Below are 19562 nucleotides of genomic sequence, written 5' to 3' on the forward strand. Positions count from 1 at the left end.
CGGAGTGTGGTTGTTTTCCATGTATGGAGAGTAGTTTGGATGGAAAGGATGTTGTTTCTTAAATTTCGTCCCTCTTCACCACATGTTTGATTGTTGTTTATTAGTGTTCCTAGTGTTTGTTTTAGTCTGTTTGTAACGATTTGATTTAGAGACAAACTATGATTCTAGATTGTTTCAAAGCTGGTAAGTTTTCACATCATATAAGACGAGATGGTAAGATACTCCATTTGTGAACATACCACAATCCAAGCGCCATCTATAACATTTGAATCTTCGACTACATTATATTTTATCCGGGATAAAACATTTATCGGAATAGAATATTTAATTTTAACACATTTTCATGTACGTGCATTAATCGGGTAATGTTTATTTCATAATTAGATTCAATATATATTCAAAACCACACGTTGCTTCTGTCAATATGTGTTATTAGCTTAATTTTCTTTATTAAACCTTAGCATATTTTAGCTGGTCGCCACTATTTGCAACTCCAAGTTTAATTTCTAGCATTTTGTCTTTTTTTCCTTGTTTTATTTTTAGAAGCACCGTATAGAAAGTATTATTATAAACTTCAGAATATAAACTTCATCACTTGTCCTCTACGCACTGATTTACCAGTCGTGACACATATGGGGGAAGTAGAGAGTGGAGAAAAATAGCTACGAATGCCATTTTAGCCAGCACAGTATACTGGAACCTATTCCAATAACGAAAACATTTACAGTACAAGAGAGAAAGCAAACTTCATGGTATTTGTTTTCTTTCTTTTTATAAAGAAAAGTATATAGTGGGGATTCTACCTAATTGCACATTATTATATATTTAAAAAAAAAAAACACTTTATTAGCATTGCGTTTGTTACATTATTGTTTTCAGTTGAATGACAGTTGCAGCAATCAAAACTAATAAATTAACAAGTTACAATAAAATTACAATTATAACCTTCCTCACCAAATAGCAAACACCTTAGATACTCCATGTGTCGTTCTCTCTGTCTATTGCAAAAGGTCTGGTCCAGGAGTTCATGTGAAGCATGCAGTGCAATCATTGGTTCTGCATGCTTGAGTTGCTGCAGTTTTTGTAACTGTAGCTGAAACAACATGTAATAAATTTTAATTTGTCATAATTTATAAATTAAATCTTTTTCCCTGTTCTCTATTTGTCTAGTCAACACTTAAAACTGATTTACTTAATTTTAGTAAGAGTATATTAAAGTAACAAATCTTATTTTTTTTCTCACATAAATAAAACTACCTTGATTGCAGCTCAAAACAATAGCCCATTTCATACTGGATTTAACCGAGTTGCTCCGTATGTATCTGAATAACCTCCCGAGTCACTTTATACTCCAGCCAATCAAACGCTGGTGGGTACATGTACATACCAAAATGGCGTCCATTGTTGTTTAGAAATATTTCAGAGATAAAACATTGAAGAAATGCCCGCTACTTGTATCGTCAGAGGTTGCAAAAGTCGCTCCAATCAAGGCTGTGGCATTAAATTCCATCGTCTGCCATGGAGAGATGATTTGCTGTGCAAACAGTGGCTCATACGAGCAGGAAAATCGGAAGTTCAATTGACTGGAAAACGAAATGTCACAATTCAAGAATGCGAGAATGTGTTCGCTACATTTTAGTGCAGATGGTGAAGGAACATCGACTGCTTTGCCGTCGAGAAATATTCCAGGTTTGCTATACTGCATATTAATACTAAAAACATTCCTTATGTTCGTCAATGAAACGCAATTTATGTAATACGGTGTCATAGTAAAAGAAGGTATATAAATTATGTCCTACGGAAAATAAGATGGCTATGGAATTTAGTATCGTACATTATTTTCATACCGTGACCTTATTCAGTACTGTCTAATCTAATAACGTGATATTCAAAGTTTCTGTTAACGAGCTTAGTAATTTATATAATTAAGTAATTAATTGTTAAAATAGTCTATTTTTAAATTATTAATATTGGGAACATGATACACTGAAATCCCCTCCAAGGCATATTCTTACCTTCAACCTACAGTTAAATGTGTATTTTTTAAGCTATATCACGTGTATAATTATCTTATGTCCTTTTTTTAAATTCAGAATTTGAAAGACAAGAAGCTGTTGCAGGTCTACTACAGCTTACTGTATCACATATGGTGTCAAAACATTGAAATGTTTATGGTTTGTATTATTCTTAGATTTGTCAGTAGATGGTTCACACCTTGTTAATGTATGTGTCATTCCAGTTGATTTCTCACAAATTTGATTGTTAGTTTCTACTAATCACTAAGTGCCAGTAAATGTTGCAATGTGTAATGTAGTTTAAATCATTAAAATAATTGTAGTTACATTTTAAACACAAGTGTCTCTCTTTTCCTGTATGCCTTTTACATTGAATAATTATATTTTACAGTTCATCAAATTAATCCCGCTACCAGCACAGAGAAAACAGGAAATGTACCAGAGGATGTAGAGGGTCCTAATCCAATTACTAAACCTCAATCAATTGCATACTCTAAAACCAGCATAGAGGATACAGCAAATATACTCGATGCCGCTGAGGATACAAATCCAATGACCAAACTTCAAACAACTGCAAACGATGGTAACTTTAATATTAATTTTTCTACCTGTTATACATTAAAAATGACATACTGATTTTTTTAAAAATTAAATGTGTACTTACATACTTTGCATGTGTTTATCTTTTTTAAGTAACAATGTTGACCAGTCATCCATTTTATAAATGTATAAAAGTCTTCACATTCCATTGAATGATTCAAAAATGCTAAACAATTATAGCCATATTTTCTCTTTTGAACACACATGCTTTAATATTAAACAATCATTACTTATATGACCTTTTAAACTTTCTCTCTTTCTTATTTAATAGACTTGTAACTGTTTATGTCACTAGCCTCGCTTTCCTGTGTTTGAAAAATATTTCTTCTAACAATCCCCCATTGTAAAAGATCAGAAAAAGACACTATTCTATTAAAAAAATTAGTGTTTTCATGTTCATTTTCCAGGATATTCCTGGGAGGGGGTGGGGTGGGAGCTGATCAAATATTTGAAAAGCAAAAATAATAAAAACGTTCCCCCACCCACTTGCAATCATTTTATTTCTTTTTACAGATGACGTGATTATTTCTCAACAGTCCTTACTCCACGATGGACCCCATCTCAAATAAGAAAAAGAAAATTATTCAGAGATTCTACATCACAAGTCACACCAAAGAAAAACTAAGTTTCCATAGGAATACAAAGATTTCCCACCATACAAAAACAAAATCGAGTACCGACATTAGTATAGGTACAGAGACACAAACTGAAACATCATCTTCATTTTGTCTCAAGTCTACTTAGACAACTCAGACAGACTCCAAGATAACATGTGAAAAGTCAAGTCAAGTAAATATTTCAAAACTTAAGAACTTAAAAAATTCAGACAAAGAATTGAAAAGATATACTGGTATTGAAGATTACAAGCATTTTACAATACTACACAGGTATTTAGTGAGTTGTTGCTCTCGTATAGAATGTGAGACTATCCCTGGTCATGGTGATCCGAACAAACTTTTTTCTCATAGATTCAGAGAATCAACTCTTTGTACTATACGAATTGAAACAAAATCCTATATATTCAGTTCTTGCCTCTCATTTTAATATTTCTACACGCAGAATTTCTGAAAATTTTAAATTCTGGATTAAACGAATGTATAGCAGATTTAAAATTATTAAAATATGGCCTTCAAATTAAAACATTCAAAAAACATATGACATTATCAACCAAACAACATTTTCCAGATTTTGTTGCAATTGCAGATTGTGTATAATTTAGCACACGGGTCCCAAGAGGTCCCATAGCTGGAAAACAGATGTTTTCAAATTACAAAAATTGTCATATTGTCAAAGCTATGTACATCTCTGCTCCAAATGGGGCTTTAATTCGCTGTTCAGATATGTTTGGTGGTAATTTATATGATAAGGAAATTTTTGGACAAAGTGATATAGTAGTACACAAACTGCAACGTGGCCATGGTCTTATGGTTGATAAAGGTTTCTTGATAAAAGATTTAATTCAAGGAAAAGGAATAATTGTTTATAGACCAACATTTCTCTCTGAAAAGAGCAAACAATTTGACTCTCATGACCGCGATTCAGGGAGACTTATAGCTAGATCAAGAATAACTGTTGAAAATTATAGTGGTCGCCTGGCTACATTTGCATTTTTGAAGCACAAAAAAGAAGATCCCAATACTGTACATGCCTCTCATGAATGAAATCGGTTACATCTGTGGCTTTTTAGCAAATTTAGGACCTTTAATCAGATCAAACAAAGTTTCTGAAAGGGGGAAAAGTCAACTGGAAGAAATTGATGATTGATATAAACCCTGAGAAGCCTGCGTTTAACTAGACTGATATGGTTTACACTAGTCACGTAAATCATTTTATTTGTGCTCTGGTGGCAAAAGAGTAGTGTTAAAATGACTCGTTTTTCGTGTGTGTTTTTAAAGAAACAGACATGATTTTTTTCCGTTTTAAAGTGGGATTCTGCTTTTCTCCCGACTTGAATCAGATTTTTCTTGATGCAGTCCGGTTTTTTTTATTATCTCCGATCCATTTGTTTTTTTTAAATGGTCTGTTCGGTCCCATTCCGTAACGACCCTTGTAATGTATTCGTTGCATGTATTAGTTAGAACACGACTCTGGTAAAGAGTATTCTGATTGGTCACAAGTTTAAATTCATCTAATGAATCTTCGTATAATGGAAACTGATGGCTATGGAAAGAAGAAGCGCACTTGCAAAACATGGCATCCCGAGTTGTTGAGAGAGACCATGAAACGAGAGGTTTAGATAAAGGTTTAAAAAATGTATGTAAATGGAAATGGCTGGAGTGAAAAGTGGACGGAAATTTAGTTGGTCAGTTTATAAGAAAACTGAATGATAGAGGACTGGCAATTTGTAACCTCTGCTCTACGGTAATCGCGATTGCTAGAGTTTGGAACAACACCTAAAAAAGAAGTTGCATACGGAAAAATTGAAGCTCAGAAGGCATCTGGAAAAAGTGCAGTTAATTACTATAAAGATTTCTTGCATGAGAGAACAGATGTAGCTCTCTGTCGGAATATGCGTATATAATCATTTATGTCGGCAAGCAGCCAGATCCTGCCTGTACTTTATTCAACAATATGTATTTGTCATTAAAATCTTTTACTGCTACATGTATTTGTATTTTGAGAGAATTCATAACTTGTTATCTCCGGAATGTATATTATAACTGTATACCACCTGAGATGACATTGTTACAATGTTTTATTGTAAGAATCATTTCTATGAACACGTCATTAGCATGTGTCAATCTATACATTATTATGCCTTCATTAATCATATCAGCCGCATATCTCTTGTTCGCTTTTATGTACTTTTCACGATGACTTCTGTAACTAAATACACGTACTGTTTAAACCAACTTGTTGACAGGTTTTCATTTCCCTGTGAATAGCCCCATCCCATTGGTAGCCTCAATAAGATGGGAACAGACCGACCGAAATCTTGGACAATTTGAGTAAATGTACTTGACGCATGTAAATAACAACTATGCAACCATATGATAATGCCACATCACAAGAGATTTTAAGACCCAAGGAGTCATCACATGTTTACCAAAGGAAGAAAATGACAGAAGATTCTTTAACAGTTGGAGACCTATATCACTTTTAAATACTGACTACAAGATTGCTTCGGGAGTCATTGCAGCTAGGATCAAAATGGTTCTTCCATCAATAATAAGTGATACTCAAAAGGATTTATGAAGGGTAGATTTATTGTAGGAACTTCTAAATGATTTAGTAGACGATCACGGTAATCTGATGCAGATTGAAATGACAAAAAACAACAACAAAAACGAGATGTAATGATTTATTTAAATACATTTATTATTTCCAAAATCATGGAAAGATGCTCTCAAAAACCATTCAGGTAATAATTTTGATAAGCAGGAGGATAAAATAATGAGCTTACAAAAACAAAATTCACTCAAGTTTATAAATATCTTTTAAAAAATACAAAAAAGCAACACGTTGATTATAAGGTGATCTTGGGATGGTTCCCCAACCCAGTGGTCAACCTGTTATGGAGATAATAAAAATAAAAATAAGATTCATCACACGTGACTACAGAGAATTTTCATAATAGCTGCATTTTTATAGCAATTTGTTTTCTTTGTACTTTCGTAAAATTTTGTCAGCCATATACTCCTCAAAAAAGGTCTCAAGTTTTGGCAAGAATTTGTCTACCCAATCTTGGTTCAATTCGAATTTCTGACAATGAAAACTTCCAGAGTCTGGACGAAGCAAGGCCAAATCACAATACTTTGTAAATGACCTACATACATACAGTTGCAACTGAATTTGGTGATACTAAGCATAATTAGGTTTTAATGCAATAACTTGGACTGAAGTTCCATGTTGGCTTATTTTCATTGATTTTAATGTGTACCCAGGTTCTTTAGCACTGTCACCAACAGTTTTGTGGCTCCATTTTACTGCTACTTTGCATTCCACAATACCAACAAGAGACTTATTTTCTTCAACTCCACCATCAGGCGATGCTGCAATGAATCCATGATCCTTATCTATAATTAAGCCCAACTTTTTAATAGAAATGTTTGAACCTTCTTTAACTTTCTCAGCAACATACTGATTGATATATGTTGGCTCCATATCGAATCCATATTTCACTGCTGCTGAGGAAACAGTAGATGGCTCTAATATTGCACTACTTATTGTGTTTGGATTGGACTGCATGTAAAATAAATGAAGTTACAAATACGGCTAACAATAGAACCAGTTATCCTCAATCGTCTCAAAGTAAACCAATCAGACAATCTGCTTTGTAAAAGAGTATTTTCTTGAATAAGTAGTTGTTCATCTTGGGTGACTATAAACAGTTCTTTAACTCTGTTTTATTTTTTGGCGATACTATCTGAATGAGATAAATCTGCTTTTTTTATAACTTTTTCCACATGATCATATAATGGATTTACAGAGACCAGTGTTTCAACTGGATCCTCTTGACTTGCAACTATTAAAGAGCTGTTTACTGGGGTTGGATTCTTTACTCCATTTCTCTAATTCACAGAGGAATGATTCTGCAAAAGCTCTCTCAGTGTCGCAAACTTTATTAAGCTTATAAGCCTCCGGTTGTTCTCCTTTTAATGGTCGGTTCTGTTTTCTTTTTTTCCCATGCCCTTTTCTTGTAAAGTCTATATGATAGCTTGGAACTGCTGGAAGTTAAACTAACCACGGCTTATTCCAGGCGTCACGATTAACTAAACAGAAATGGAAAATTTTAGATAACAGGCTCAACAAAAATGAATTGTTATCTGCTACCACTGATGTTATTGTTAATTAATGTCTTTGTAAATTAGAGTACCAAATTGTATGGTACTATGTCTCAGCTTGAAGATATACATGCTGGAATGTTTTCAGGAAGCACAAACACCTTGACAAAATCTTCCAGTGCATAACACAGTGCAGCGGTATGTTTGCACGTACAGTTGGGACCAGACCCAGCTGGGCGTGAACAGCTAGCTTGCATGACGTCACCCACTGAGCTCAGCATTCGAATCACTGTAGAATTGCTGTTTTATGTGTGCTAGAACCTCGGCAGAAACAATGTCCTTTTTGCAATTTCATCTTGCTTCACTCCGATGTGCTGTAACAATAGAACACACATTTAAATATTTTTGTAGATGACAATAAACATACAATCATGTTCATCACGAAGGACAAAAATACTATTTTTATGCTTCAGTTTATTTCCCCCACATAAAAAATGTTTTGTTATCGGGTAAGCTCCCGCCTACAAAACAATTTAAAACACAATAAATGTGATAGTTTCAAAGTTAGGCACAACCCAATACATGCACTTAGATGAAATGCATTGCCATCATTTGTTTACAATGTAAATAATGGAGGGGGGCAACTTGAAACAAGCTTATATCCTAATTTCCTAGACATCCATTATATATAAACAAATCTACTTAAATCCAATTAACTATACATACTGCACATAGAATGTGTTACATGTATTAGTATTGCGACTTGAGATATAGTTTTGTACTTGTCAGTGAACGTCATAGAGATCGAATACCGGTGACGCCGATATTCAGCTTTTTCCAAATCCAGCAAGTGGAGCTAATTAAATGATTGAAATTTACATGTAAATTATCCACAGACTTTCAAAAACAAATCTGATAAATCCATATGAAACGCAATTTATTACAGTGACGTTTCGGATGCATATAAATAGTTTGAAAAACTTGCTCTTTGATTGTCAGGATTACATTTGTTTACTTCGACACCGTTTCCTTACTTACATGTACATGTCTCGATGTAAACATCTCAAAGCTACTCTCTCGTATGGCTTTGAAATCCGCCTTGGTTTCCAGAAAATAAGACGGGATGGTTCCAATATTAAATTTCGTTAATATCTGCGGCAGCATCGCAGTTGAATAGGCATTTTTCAACTCGATAAATGATGCTGAGGTAGTTGGAGAAATTGAATATGAAGCGTCCGCCACATTTTGCCCACCACCTATCGAGTGGCTATTGCGGTCAGCTGACCACCCGCCACGTGATCAAAGTTCCGAGCAAATTACGGAAGTTCGTAGAAGTCTCCATGAAATGGGCTATAGCAAAGAATATATCAATGGCACCCTGCCAGCCTTTTTACTCTGATAACACTATAACATCCATTCCTATCATGACTAGAGATCATTTCACAATTGTTGTCCATTCAATGCTTTATAATGAATTTACTAGTAGTTGAAAGAAAAACAATAAATCTTAGCATCCAACCTATCATAAACATGAGAGATGAAACATATGAAATCAGTATTACAATCAGATCTAGAAAAGCTATGAACAGTTAAATATCAAACATGTATTATTTGTTACTTCAAGGTCCATGTTTGTGAGAGAGAGAGAGAGAGAGAGAGAGGACAGCTGTACATGTAAGTTTTCTTGCGTAATTTAAAGAACCGGTTTCTCAAAGGTAATGTACATGATGTACATAAATGATACAAATGCACTGGGCTGCTATATACCCTTCTCCTCACACAACACAATCACCGAGTGAAATATCGCTCAGCCGATCATGTCAAGTTTTGTAATTTTTCAAATCAAATCCTTGGCCAATAATAATAATAATAAATGTGCCTTCAAGCATAGCAACAAGACATATCAGAAGTGTAGAACACTTTATCAAATAAACATTGGACTACCTTCTCCAACAACAACGTTGGCGTTCCAGTGTCGAATGACAGACCTAACGTCTCCAGCAATGCTCTCCATCGGACAAACTGATCCCGAAGATAATAGGATCCATTCGGTTTCTCTGACAACTCTTCGTCGTTTCTTTTCGGAACGCGACTATGGCATGCAACTTTTACGTATTTACTCCTTCGTGTGTACGCCATTTTTGTTTACTATAAATATTTACAATACAAGCACGTGACTCGTAACCCTCCCACTTGACGAAGATAACAGTTTTTAATGTGGACACGTGAGATTACCTTTGTAGTTCATGACCACTAAGTTTCAATTGAATCAGTCCACACACACACACACACACACAAAATGCATTTTCTCACCTTTATTTAACAATTAACTGACCGAATCTTTAGAAACCTCGGGTTTTTGTGCATTATTTCAGCTTATAATTTGCCACATTTTAAGTAAGTTTCATGGTCGTTACAATACATACAATTACTAACTCCGCACTTTTATGCATTTAAGCAACAGTGGCTAAATATGAAGATGGGTTGGAGTTGTTTGCACAAACCTGAAAGGATGCTGTCAAATTTGATCAAATTCTGCTCATTAGTTCTTGAGAAGTCAAATCAAGATTTCGTTTTTATTCCATTTTTAGTATTGGTGGCCATATTCAATGGTCGACAGGCTTGATTTGCAAGCTCTGAAGTCCTTCATGCTCTGCCAGATTTGGTCAGAATTGGTTGATTTGTGTTTTTTATCTCGAAACGTTTAACGTAGATATTCTTCAGCAGTGTAGAACATTATTCAGTGTCAGAGTAAATAATATTTTGGACCACATTTACAAAGCATTTCAACCAAAGATTGTTGTGTATTTGATAGGATTGTAAACTGTTATCACTTACCTTCTTTTTTAAAGAGAGAAATAGGCAATTGTATCCATTTTTCTCCGGGATTAAGGTAATACTCATGTACGCCCAGCCACCATTAGTAAACCTTGAAAAGTACTATCATATTCGAGAGACAGAAAAACTCTCCTCTAGAAATTTTAGAACGCCAGCTTCCACGTACACAGTGAAGTTTAAAGACTTCAAGTCCAACGTACCGCTTTCCTTCCAAATGACGTCTACATAATTGATCACAGGTTCTCCTTTACATTATTAATGAATGCATCATATAGTTAATAATTCTTTTAATAACCTAAATATCACGAATGCAATATTTAATGTTATCTTCATTATTCATGTTTAATAAAACTAATAAATATTATGAACACCGAAGAATGTAATGACATTTACACAACTAATAAGAGTTTTTCATAATTAAGAAAAACTATAAACGTAACATAAACAAAGGATAGTACATTTTGTGTAATTTTTATGTTGATAAGTATAATCTGCAACATAAGCAAGTAGATAATCTGACTTATCAGTAATAAATACATTTCAGATTGTGTCAGTATTAGGAGGGTCAGAGTACAGGTGCAGTGGGCACAATAGCCGTTTTAACAGGTATTTATGTACATGTGAAATATAGTTAATTGCATAGATACAAACAATGATTTATTAACAGGATAGTGATATTCATAACTAATATTATTTTATTTTTCAATTATCCCATTTTGTTAAATCATTTGCTTTTAAAGTATACAGCCTTATAACATGGAAAACATAACATAATGAATAATTGTGAATTTCATATAATAATTACAACAAAAGGGATAATTTATTCGTTTAAAATGTAACTATTAAAATATCCAATTTGTTATCTATAATTTTGAAATATTTATACTTCGTGCAGACATTTTAACGCCTTTTACTTTATGCTGACTTAATATATACATCGTTAACTTACACTGCGTTAACTGATTTAATAGATTCAAAAACAAAACTTCATTAATACTGATTTTACAATAATATAGGCAAGTAAGTTGTGCTATGAATGTAGAATTAGTTCCCCATAAATACATACAATGGTATTGAGAAAGTGGTATGCCATATAAAGTGTTTTTCAAAAGTTTTCTTAACAGTTTTATGGATTGATCTCTTTGGATGACGGTAATATTCCTTTTTTAAAATTATTAGTACATCTATTCATAATTAGTTTCATGCAAATCAAAACATTTTTTGAAAATACTTCGTTTTTCAGAAGAGGCAACAAAACCTGTTGAAAATAATGTGTTCAAGGGTAAGTTTATTTCCATTTTTTATGATAAATAAAGCACCCCCACGATGTGCACTGACAGTTAGTTGAACATTTAGGAATGTTAAAGGAACAAAACAACTAATCATGTTGTTCTAAGGATGATAATTATAAACTTCAATACATAAATTTAAACACGAACTTAACATTATATATTTTAAGGTAATATATAATTATTATAATTAATACCCTCTGAATACCATATTATCACTTATAATTGCAAAAGCAACACCATTTTTGTTATTTGCTAAGAATGTAACTGTTTATTATCCAGTAGTTTCTTAGTTGTAATGAATAATTTTTTACACTTATACATTTTATCTTTTGCAGATGGACATTTGGTAAATGATGCACTTGACACTGAGGATGTGGTGTGATGTAATTTGGATTTTTAACGTAGCTTCAACAGTTTTTCAGTCATATTGCTACGATGTCTGCATTGTGGCAATTTTATAGTGGAGTCTAGCACTAAGGCATCATGCCGCAGACATATAGCATGATGCCCCAACCAGTCACATTTTCCTAACACCAGGCCCATCAGTCCTAACACTAACCTCGTAATGCTGAGCGCCAAGCGAGGCAGCTGTTAGTACCATTTTTGTAAGTCTTTGGTATGACTCGGTCGGGGATCGAATCCACGACCTCCTGCATCCGAGGCGGACGTTCTAACCACTAGGCCACTGGAGTGGTAGATAACCACCATGATATATATTTTATTGATAATACAATTAGTGATTACAATATTTTCAAGATGGCTACCATGGTGGACACTGAGGATGGTGTAAAAATGTTTACCATGTTCATATATATATATATTAAAGAATGAAATAAGTGATCATTTATACAATACTGCCACAGTTCAAATATTTTAAAAGTATACAGAACATTAACTATAAGCACTACGTAATATTCTTGATGTGAGTAAACTATACTAATGAAAGCATTCGTAATTTATTACCACTGTAATACCTACTACTTGTATTCCTGTTCATTTTCAGATTTACCAAAATCAAGATTGCGGCATCGTGATAAGACACGATGAATCAAATGGTAATTTCAGTGACATGTTTGCACAATTATCTTTTGCTTAGTGAAAAAGTTTACAATTCTACTTTGCTTCATAGTTTCATATAATACTTTCACCAAAGTGTGTGTGTGTGTGTGTGTGTGTGTGTATTCATTCTGAAAATGAGATAAATCGTGGATAATGTAAAATCTTATTATCTTTTCACATTAAAAACCCAGATACAGACAAAATGGATTGAATTTATTGTGTATTTCAATAATTCTACTATCAATATAAACATACCTATAAAATAATTGTAACATATCATATTGAGATATGTATGATACACATATGAAAATGGAGTAAATTATGCGTTATCTATTTTTTTCTTCTTCACAATTCATGTAAGTATATATAAAGAACAAAATGCCAGTAGGGTTGACATTTACCTTTTGTAGAATAATTGTACAATTTGCCTGTTATTATAGTCCATTTTGAAAGCAGCTATTTTCACAATTCATTGCTTTTGAGGAAAACCAACAGTAAAAGGCATGCTTTGCAGAACATGATGTCAAGTTTGTATAATTATTATTTGTTTTCCATACATAACATTTCTGAAGGTGAACAAATTATAAAACAGCATCAATCAAAGATTTGTTTGTTTAAAAATGTCACTATCATATCAACATTTATTTATACAATTTTTTTTCTTAATTCACATTAAAAAGAATTACAAGGGGGTTTTTACACACAAAAATGTATGTCGTTATCGAGTGTACTAACAATTATAATAACTTAAAATATATAAATACAAGGCATACATTGTAATAAATATTTTCTATATAATAGTACACACAACGAAATATACGTAAGTAGAAAGCTGTCCATATGAAATTCTTTTTCTTTTATATTTACTGTACCAATCATTATTAACATATTTATTTAATTGTCTTCATAACCAGACAATTTGTACATGCCATGAAAGAATACTGGAAATGGAAGAGAAGTTGAATTTAAAAAGAAGAAAACTGGAAATTATGGAGAAAATAGTCCAGTTGAAGAAGAGACAATATGATGGCACAACATCCTACTTCTCTGTGTTGCCAATTATAAAATTTAATTAATGTTGAAACTTTTTGAGTTAAGAAATTAAATTGTTTATATGTAGAGAGTATGTAAGTCATTATTGGTAAACCATTTTCTATTTTCTGCATTTTCTTTTCAGCATTAAACCACAAGACAAGCAAACAAATATTATGATGAAGTTATCACCAGTATGCATAGTATTTCTTTCAAGTTCTTCATTATATAGAAAATATCTTTCAATATCCTACTAATAGCCTTTGTCTGATAATTGTTACACTTTCATTGACAAGGCCATTAAATAGCATATCATTATCATTCTCTTCATTGTCATCAATGTCATTGTCTATAGGTAAATTTTCATCAATGGACAAATGAAGTTTGAATACATCTGTTATAATCTTCACACACATTGGGGCTGAAATGGTAAATGCCCACCTGTTTTATGGATACAGCTGTTATAATCTTCACACGCTTGGGGGGCTGAGGATTTGTCGACTGTCGTGTAGACAGAAAAGAGTTCTCCTCTTTCCAAAGAAGCAGACCCTATCCTGTGGCGAAAGCCTGTCACCAGTCGGGGACGCAATCATAGACGATAAAAGATTGCCATAACTCCTCATCCAAACAAACAGCCATTTTCAGGACTATCAAATATTATAGAAAAGAGATACTAATTCAATTTTCAATGGTATGTTAGTACTTTTTTTAAAAAAAATAGTGTCTAAAAGCACTTCAGCATTTAGACTTAGACGAGGTAAAATTAAGGGACAAAACACACTCTCAAAACAATTAGCAAGCTGTAGCCCACAAACTCAAAAATGCTATTTAAAAAAACCCAACTACATTTGGTAGGATCACAAATATTAAACCACAAATCCAACAGCAAGTAATTAAAACAACACTCAAATATACAATCAAGACCACCCCCTCCCAAACAATACAAGCAATATCTCCGATTGCCATGACACTGAAAATCTTTTTCAAAAATCCAAACAATCCCTACAAATCTGAAACATTAGATGACACAATACCAATGTCACCCAAAATGGTACACCACCAACAAGCTCTCCCCTACCTGGACATGCCTAAAAAAGGGAAAAACTCGACGAACACTAACAAGCCCGATAGTGAATAGGCCCAAGGTAGACACGCACAAGGACAAAACTCAGTCCGAAATGACAACACCAACCTCAGTCCTTCCCCCACCTAGAGAAACATTAACCAAGGACGAACCCCACCTCAATATAAAAACCAGATTCAAATGAAAGTGTACAAAAACCACCAAACAATGAATAAACTACAGCAAAATTTAGGAAAGAAACCTTACATCGTAGCCAACAACCCGGCCCCTCTGGAATTAATGAAAACAACCCAATAACTGACTCACAAAATCCAATACATGTAAACAATGAGTCAATCATAACAAACTCAAAAACCAAACCACATAACCCAGATACGCCTACCTACCTAGGCAAAGGAAAAGGATCATTGAAAACTAAATCAACCCACCCCCACCCGAAACATCCATAAAACAGGATCAATCAAGCAATCTAGGACCAAACAAACAAAACAACCACAAGTACCATTTAATTAACCACACAATCTATCTCATCAGTAAAAATAAACAAATACTCAACCTTAGTACATCTAACATTATGTCAACTCTCACAAGAGCACACTAGGGTCATTGTAGAATAATTAGACCCCCGAAAAAAATCTACATAGTAATCAAATGTAGCACTCTGGCACAGGCACAAAAATGTATCCAAATTAAAAACATTGGACCGTTCAAGGTCAAAATGGACAGACATTATCAAACCCTAAACATGAACAAAACCTCAACCCCACCAAAGGTAGAAACAATCAAACAAAAACACAATTAGGCACAAATGCAGGACAACCAGTAACAACCCCAACTACAACATTCAAAAAAGTTTTAACACTCAAGGGACATAATAAAGACATGCCAAATGAAACCGTATTCCACAAAATCCAGGCAAACGGCACCCAATTCACCAAAACGTATAGAAATAAAAACTATAAAGGACAGGAAACAACCAAAGCCACTGCCCAATTTAATCAAACTTGGTCCATCAGGAGCGAGATACCGTCTAGAACCCTTCAGAAACAAACCTCGTTTCTGCACGGAATGCCAACACTAGGGACACTTCGCCCTCAGATGTAGATTTAACCATAGATGCCACCGATGTGGTCGTAAACATCAGGGCAAATGCCACACATGAACAAAAATGCCCAAATTGCAGGGAAGAACACCACCCAAGATCGCCAGAATGCAGATACACCATCAAAGAAAAACTAGCCATTGAGATCATGGACACAAAACATCTACCCTACCGAGACGCAAAAACAATTACAAATAAAACAAATCAACCACCGAAACAACCTAATGTAAATTTATCGAACAAAGAAAGAAAAAAACGACAAAATCAACCAACCGAACCCCACTAACCCTATTAAAATAAACACCTCAGTTAAGAAATCAACTGCCATACAAACAGAAGTCACACAAAGAAATATCATAAACCCTAAACCACCCGAGGGGGAAGAAAAATCAAAGCATACAACTCAAGTAAATACCCAATTATTAAATAACTTTTTAGAAGGGAACAACAGCTACATGACATATACACTAAATGACATTATTAGGTCACTCAAAGAGTCTAACCCACTTAGAACAATGGGCAACTACTTTCTCTGAAAATTTTAACAACAACCATGGATAATACAACTCGAGACAAACTAACATCTGGCAATGTAATAGTAGAGGTGGCCGGACAAAATGGTGCGGACAAAATGTTAAGTGGACATAATGGTATTGGACAAATTGGTATGGATAAAATGGTGCGGACAAAATGGTTTGGGACAAAATGGTACTAGGATTAAATGGTACGGCTACAATTTTATTAATATGAAATGTAAAAAAACCAGACAAGTCTTTACTAAATAACATTAATAGGCTGCTATTGTAAACTGACCATGGATGATTTATAATAAGTACCTATACAATTTTAAAATAAAAAAGCAATTCAGGAAAAATAAAGCGCAAACTATAAAGCTACATGACAAAAGACAAATACAAAACCTCTGACTACAATAAAATATTTTAAAAATAGAAAAAATAAACTAAAAAATGTCACACATCCAAGGCATACTCAAATAACATTTATCATATGAGGTCAAACTTTTGTTTTGACCTAGTCGCAGTCAGATAACATTTATATTGAGCACTCTAGCAATATCTCCCAAATATGTAACCGGATCTCGGTTATTGTAATCGACTACTATGGTGTGAAGTGCTTCGTTGATGCAAACATATGTTTTCTTCTTCTTTCCGCTTGTTGTTCCCAGTTCCATTTGACGACGCTGAAGTTGAGTGCTATGCTGCTCCAGTTGTAGTTTCCGCGCCAATTTTGTGACAGTCGGATGAGCAAGACCAACACCGTTGTTAAAAGCATTGTGCCAACCCTCGAGTGCATTGTTGCTGCGAGGTAGGATATCGATGCATCTAGAATATTGGTTCCACAACTGAATTGCAAATCTTGGTTTACCTCTTCTTCCTCTCCTTGGTCTTCCGATGAAGTTGTCCTCCATGTAATCACATATTACTTCAATTTCTCGGTATGCTGGATCTGTGGTCAGAATTTCGAAGACTTCTATGACGCTATATGTTGGAATAAATGCTAGAGCAAGAAGACGCTTGACAAGAGGCTCAAAATCAGGTTCATCTCTATAACGTTCATAAAAAAACCTTCTGATTGCAGTTTCCTCCAGACGCACTGACCGAAGTGAAACATGCATCTAGCTACTGTTGCCATCTGAAATATATTCTGAAAAGCTCTAATTGCTGCCAATTCAAACTCAAATACAACAGTAACTGGATCTAAACCTGCATGCAAGGTGGGAATTTCTTGAAGGAGTTGTTGATATGCTTGTTCGGTTTTTTCGGATAGTAATGCATACACTGCAGGAAAAACTTCGCCATTGAAAACGCCATGTATCGTGTAGAGTTGATCGTATCCACTCGGGCTGACTCGAAATGTGCCATCGGCAAACCAATGTTGGCATCTCGAAAGGAAATCCTGATGATCGTCGGCTGCAAAAATGATCATGTTATCTCGGTTGACACGGATGAATGGGTGGTTGCTCTGTCTGAGAACAAACAATAATGTCTTGTTGATCATTCGGTCCAGCCATTTGACAATGCCTTCGTACATCTCGTGATAAGGTTGCTCGTTTTGGAAGTAGATGAGCGGCTGCAACTGCAACACTCAGAAATTCATTGTGAACAATCGATCGTGTTGCTTCTTCGGTTGCTTCTGCTTTCCTTTTCATGTTGGTACGAGCTGTTTCAACCTCGACTTGCCCATGCGTTACCGTGTGATTATGAACTCCAATTTCAAGAACGATTACATTCGCTTGTGTATGAATTCGTGCCTTGCACGTTCTTCTTTCACAACGCCAGAGCTCCTTGCCATCGGTGTTCTTGGTAAATAAATAACCTTGAAATACAAACTTGCAAGTCGCTTTTTGAGAAGTAACATATTCTAACATGATGAAATTGTTTTACAAGTTTAAAAATGAAATAATCAAGACAATAAAGTCCTCTTAGAATGATATGCAACTGTTTTCAGTTTTAGATTCAAACTACAAAAATTAAGGCACGCCAGACGTTAGCGCGCAGTTCACTTTGATACTTTGATCGATAAACTGTATATGACGTACAATACTGTTGTAACTCATACCGCAATTCAGTTTATTCTACTCTAAACTGTCAGCTTTGTCTGACGCCAGATTGGCTATAATTTAGGTTCAACTCGCGCAGTTCGGAAAATATCACTCGTATGACGGGACACCAAAAATTAAGTGTATGTAAAAGAAAAACAGTGTAAGTAAAAGAAAAACATTTCCGAAGTTACACGAATTTAATAAAAATCACTTGTATTGGTATCTTTTTCAGTTAGAATATGGATGCGTGAATATTTTAATATGTGTATAAAAATTAAATTTTATTATGATTTTAGGTAATTATTATTTTCATTAGCAATCAAATTCTAATATATGTACCATTTTATCCCGTTTTGTCCCATACCATTTTGTCTATACCATTTAATCCTAGTACCATTTTGTCCCATACCATTTTATCCGTACCATTTTGTCCGCACCATTTTATCCATACCAATTTGTCCAATACCATTATGTCCACTTAACATTTTGTCCATACCATTTTGTCCGCTACCATTTTGTCCTAGTACCATAGTAGAGGATTATTCAAAAACCTCCCCGAATTACAACAAAAAATCAATTAATCAACCAATAAACCAGATATAATATATATCCAGGAAACACACCTTACCAACAAACAAAACAAATTACCCAAAATAATAGGATACTCACCTGGAATTTTTAAACACCGCCACAATGGACAAAAGAAAGAAGGTCTAGCAATTTTTACTATCGACACGACACAATAACATATGTCTAAACATTACCAACTCCAATTACCATAAACAATATAAACAGCATTGAACATCAAACAATAATGGTTAGCACAGGTAACACCGATATCCAAATTATTAATATATATGACCCAGGGGGGCAATAATCCTACAATTAGCCCAAACATCTACCATCAAATTGCCAAATCTAAAACCAACAACTTAGTCATCTGTGGGGACTTTAATGCCCATAATGAACTATGGGGAGAGAATAAGAATGATATAAGGGAAAAAAAGTGGATAACCAATCAACATCTAGTCATCCTCAACGACGGATCCAAAACTAGACTAAATCCTGAGAATGGGTCCCTCTCGGCCACAGATCTTACCATAAGCACCCCCAAATTAGCGCAAATCACTGACTGGGGTGTAGATCAAGAAGATTCACTAGGATGCGATCACTTCCGATCATTATCACTATTCAAACTAAAACCCAACACATACCCATTGAAACCCCACCCAGATGGATGTATAGTCAAGCTA

The 19562-nt window shown here is 34.3% G+C and overlaps 2 long non-coding RNA genes and 1 pseudogene across 2 annotated transcripts; 2 read left to right on the top strand and 1 right to left on the bottom strand.

Moving 5' to 3' along the window:
- Positions 1 to 599: 599 nt before the first annotated feature.
- LOC149790434 (uncharacterized) lies at positions 600 to 5463 on the top strand (annotated as a pseudogene).
- LOC149790435 (uncharacterized) lies at positions 1644 to 5463 on the top strand. The gene is made up of 4 exons (XR_016423845.1): positions 1644 to 1689; positions 2094 to 2174; positions 2407 to 2598; positions 3129 to 5463. It is a non-coding gene; the product is annotated as an uncharacterized LOC149790435 (long non-coding RNA).
- Positions 5464 to 5748: 285 nt separating this feature from the next.
- Positions 5749 to 9535, bottom strand: LOC149790436 (uncharacterized). Its single transcript, XR_016424051.1, has 2 exons — positions 9284 to 9535; positions 5749 to 7713 (listed from the first exon to the last, which is right to left on the bottom strand). It is a non-coding gene; the product is annotated as an uncharacterized LOC149790436 (long non-coding RNA).
- Between the last annotated feature and the right edge of the window lie 10027 nt (positions 9536 to 19562).

The sequence above is a fragment of the Sinohyriopsis cumingii genome, chromosome 10, assembly GCF_028554795.1.
Source record: "Sinohyriopsis cumingii isolate HCF-2022 chromosome 10, ASM2855479v2, whole genome shotgun sequence".
Lineage (NCBI taxonomy): Eukaryota > Metazoa > Mollusca > Bivalvia > Unionida > Unionidae > Sinohyriopsis > Sinohyriopsis cumingii.